We start from the raw sequence: 5,008 nt of genomic DNA on the forward strand, positions 1-5,008 counted from the left end.
TATATATATATATATATATATATGTTGAACAGGAAACAAAAAAAAGATTCTCATAACATTAAAAGATGTCATCATCCATCATAATTTTTGTTTTCCCTGTTGGCATGAATCTGTTATATATTCAGTAGTTTTATATATATATATGTGTGTGTGTGTGTGTGTGTATTGTAGCATTGATTTTTATTTTATCCATCACTCGACACAAAGCCAAGTTTTCATATGTGATTGGATTAACTCTACTCTATAAACTTTACTTGTATCTTTAACTCTGGAATGTAAAAAGCAAAAGTTGAATATTAATATTTGTAAGGTGGCTAGCAGGCTGAATTGTTAGCATCCTGGACAAGATGCTCAGCAGCATTGAGAAAACAAGTACCAATTGAGCACTGGAGTGGGTTTAATCCACTCATTCCACTCCCACTGAAAATGCTAGTCTTGTACCAAAATTTGAAACCAATATTAATATTTGTATGTAATAGAATTCTCGACCTCAAGTTTATTCTTATTCTTATTCTATATTTCTATAATAAAGTTAGAAAAATCAAGATAGAAACTGGAAGGACTTAGCCACACAGCATTCATGAATTTCCTGATTGAAAACACTGCTGTTCTCCTTTTGTTGTCTATTTTTCTTTTGAAGAGAAAAGTGAGTTGCTATTTACTAAGAGAAAGTATCTAGAGACAGCCTTTGGAGAAGAAAGGGAGAAAAGGAATTTCATTGGTTTAACAAGAAAAGCATTCTTGTTAAATAAAAATCATAACTGTTTTCATTGGTTAAGATTTTACTGATCTGTCCTGTTAAATATAAGGAAATAACAGTTAAGTGGTTTGTAACTGAACAGGAAATCATACTCAAAGTTGTACTTTGTAAGTTGACAGTGTTATTACATTATGGGCACTTGATTTGCTAAGTATTTCTTGCAGAAATGGAGAAAAGAAAGATTTTTTTTTTGTTCTTTTGTACATCAATATTAAAGTTCAGTGCTTATGTGGTAGTTTTATCATGGTTTAGATAAATACATTTTATAAATATCTTATTCTTTTATGAACTGTAGCAAAGTCTTTCAATATATGAACGTTCTGTTTGCTGATGGTTGTGATTGAGATTTTTATTTGTGATGTATTTGCCCAAGTAATCATGTTATAGAACTGTATTTGCATAACATTCATGACATAAATGCATGAAGTAATTCTTACAAAGACACAACAGCTATCTTGTTAATCAATCTTCCGACATTGGGCATCCATAGACTTGACATTAAGGATTTCTGTGGAGAACTTTTCAGACTAGTTTTCACCCTAAGTTACTGAATACAACTCATTCTTATCATAGAACCAAGCACTCTCTGTTTAAGGTATGTTGATATCAATAAGGTTAATCCTTTTGAAATGTGGAGGCGCAATGGCCCAATGGTTAGGGCAGCGGACTCGCAGTCATAGGATCGCGGTTTCAATTCCCAGACCGGGCATTGTGTTTAATGAGTGAAAACACCTAAAGCTCCACGAGGCTCCAGCAGGGGATGGTGGCGAACCCTGCTGTACACTTCCACCACAACTTTCTCTCACTCTTACTTCCTGTTTCTGTTGTGCCTGTAATTCAAAGGGTCAGCCTTGTCACACTGTGTCATGCTGAATATCCCCAAGAACTACGTTAAGGGTACACGTGTCTGTGGAGTGCTCAGCCACTTGCACATTAATTTCACGAGCAGGCTGTTCCGTTGATCGGATCAACTGGAACTCTCGACGTTGTAAGCGACGGAGTGCCAACAACAACAATCCTTTTGATATGGTGATGGAGCCATGTAAAAAGCACCCAGTATACTCAGTAGAGTGGTTGGCATTAGGAAGCACATTCAGCTGTAGACACCATACTGAAACAGACTGTGGAACCTGGTATAGCCCTTGGCCTTGCCAGTTACTGTCAAGCTATCTGACCCATGCTAACATGGAAAACGGATGTTAGATATTGTTGTTGTTGTTGTTGAGGATGATGATCATGATAATGATGTACCAATCTATCCAAAACTGCTCCTAGTTCTTTGATACAAGTTTCCTGTTTTAGTGATTTTAAATTAAAACATCCCATCAAAATTTCATGTTAAGTTCCAAATACCAGATTAATAAAAACAAGTTATTTTACTAAAGTCTTTAGTTTCAGAATGAATTAAGATATAGGGAACATGTTTTTCAACAGAACCATACTAACTAATGGGAGTAAGCAGACTTCTAATAGTCTCATTCAGTAAACAATATATTCTGTTCCAGAAATTCTTAAATCTCTAAGCAGATTTCCTAATATATTGATCTCATCAAGTAGTAAATAAAAGAAAGTTGGTAGCTGTGCTACTCTGATGAGAAAATTTGTAAATGATTAAAAAATTTTTTTTTTATTTTATATAATGTGAAATAACTTAATCTTTAAAATTGAGAGGAATTACAGCACAAGGTGTGATCAATTTAACCTTTTTAAAAAAAAAAAACTTTCTTCGATGTTTATCTCGGAATCAGATAAACATTGTAGACTAAATTAGATTGAAGGGAAAGTTTTCATGTTTAATCAAAGGTCAAGTTATTTTCATTTTCTATGCACAACAAAAGCATTTCAAACAATGCAGTAGGAAATGAAATAATAAAATATATTAATATAAAACTGAATCTGGATTTTCATATAACAGCATCTCGTTCTTTACTAAGTCTGTGTATAACTTCGACTGTAGAATAACTGAAACTACATTTTATATATTTTAAAAGTCAGTTTTCTTCTTTATGGAAAAAATAGTTTTTACCAATTTCCTTTCTGTCTAGTAAAAAAAAAAAAAAAAAAAAAAAAGTAATCAACTTCATATTTCAATTTTTTTCTATAACATTCTTATATATTTTGCAATTGATTTTATTTAAATTTTCTTTTTACTCTATTTAAATGCTAGTTCGAAATATATGAAATCAACATGTTTACAACTGTATTAAAAAAAAAAAAAAAAGAGTAGTCAACATGTTTTTAATGTTTTTTAATATTTTAGAGTTATTACTCTTCACCTAACTTTGGACAAAATAAAATTATTTCTCATTGTTATAACCATATTTGTTATTTACTTCCACATTTTTTTAGAATATTATTTCTTCCCTATATATATATAAATTTGTGCACGCACGTGTGTGTGTGTGTGTATAAAATATTTTTTAATGAATATATTTGTGAATTTTTCTCATACAAATATTCCCCACTGAGTTAGAAATTAATGGAAGGAATTTTTAATTAATTAATATTGCAGAAGCGTCACCTTTGCACACATCCAAATAGCTGCTTGACAATATATATACGTAGCAAAATTTTTTAAAATATTGTAAACATGCTTTTCTGTTTTTTCCATTCTGTCCAAATGAAATGTATTTGTAGAAACCACTGGAACAAATGATGAAGCCTTATAAATGCTTAATTCATTATCGTTAAGAACAAATTCATCTTCAAAAATATTGGGGGTTACTTTTTAAATGCTCTTTTAGATTCAACGGTTTTAAAACAGGTATTTTTTTACCATGAAGTCCTTGCCAATGTGAATGATATCTTTATGAATGAATTAACAGCTAAAATTTTCAATGTAAAGTAAAATTTGTAAAAGTTAATTTGAGTAATTTAAGGCTAATCTGGGCAAGGATTGATGTTTTTCAATTTAAAGGAAGCACATAATTAAATGATAAACATTTTATGCACAACATGGTGTGAATCAGGATTGAAATCAATTTAAATATCAGAATGCTGTGTGAAAGAAATGCTTTTCATCATCATCAAGATCATTTAAAGTCCAGCTTCCATACTGGCCTCGGTTGGACAGTTTGACAACATCTGGAGGTCTGTATTGGAGATCTCTGCCATGCGCTAACTTCCACTTCACCATGTTTTCTCAGGCTGGATGCCCTTTTTAACGTCAGCCACTTTATAGAGTGTACTGGGTAGTTTTTTAGATATTTTTTTGTGGCACCAGCAATAGTGAGAATCATTCTGTAACTTAGATGACTAAGGGCCTAAAGTGACCCCTATAAGTAAGAGAGAATAGAATAGAAAGTGGGCGATGATTCTAGGTGGAGAGATTAGGGAGTTTAAGTAAAAGGAAAGAATAGGGAAGTATGGCAGGGAACAGAGGAGAGAAAAGGGATTAGTGACAGGAGTCATTGAGAAAAAAAGGAGGCATAGATTTGAAAGGTGATTGGGTAGGAGGTGTAAGGGTTATTCAACATTGTGATGAGTAAGGAAATACTGGGATTATCCAATATTATAAGTTGTATGAGGAAAAGGGAAAAGGAAAGAAAGAATAGACTAGAGTAGAGAGGAATCTGAAGAGAGGGCCATGGAAGAAAAGAAAGGTGTGCAGAATTGTGTGGTTAAGTCAGCAAAGGAAACAGGAGAAGGACTGTTGAAGAGGCAGAGAAGGTGTGTGGAGGAAAGGGCAGTGAGAGAAAAGGAAATAGGGGTGAAGGGCAAGGAGATGCTGCAGGATACGACAGAAGTAGGGGGGAAATGAAGAGCAGAGAATGAATACTGTGAAAGTACAACAAAAACATTCAAAGAATGTGTTTACATTCTTATATTTCTCTTGCAGCTAGGCTTTCTAATGTTTAAATTTCTTTCAGTCGTACAAAATCAAAATGTTACCTAGGAATGTATTGCTTTATTCATTAATGGCAGCCATTTTGTCCTGGTAGATTGAAGAGATCAGTGACCATAAAAGCCAATAAGCATTCAAGATTATATTTGCTGAGAGAGGGGGTGGGGAAGGTTAAGTGTTTAGATAAAACAAGGTATATGAAGGCTGTTTAGAAATTATTTTTATCTGTACCAGTACAGCTATAGTTTGTTCATTTTGGTCTCTGATATGCCTATACATATTTGAGAACCCATTTGATACATAGTAGCTTAGACTTCTTTAGGCTTTACTAGAATGAATCACTGCAACTTAGAACAGAAACTTAGATTCAGAACAGTTGATTTATTGCAAATATAAACGACCCC

At 32.9% G+C, this 5,008-nt stretch overlaps 1 protein-coding gene across 1 annotated transcript in view; it reads left to right on the forward strand.

The window, feature by feature from the left end:
• The window catches only part of LOC106881370 (kinesin-like protein KIF13A), a 696,895-nt gene that overhangs the window by 225,121 nt on the left and 466,766 nt on the right, over nucleotides 1-5,008 (forward strand). The window lies entirely within an intron of this gene.

Source organism: Octopus bimaculoides, chromosome 4 (genome assembly GCF_001194135.2).
Source record: "Octopus bimaculoides isolate UCB-OBI-ISO-001 chromosome 4, ASM119413v2, whole genome shotgun sequence".
NCBI classification, from domain to species: Eukaryota; Metazoa; Mollusca; class Cephalopoda; order Octopoda; family Octopodidae; genus Octopus; species Octopus bimaculoides.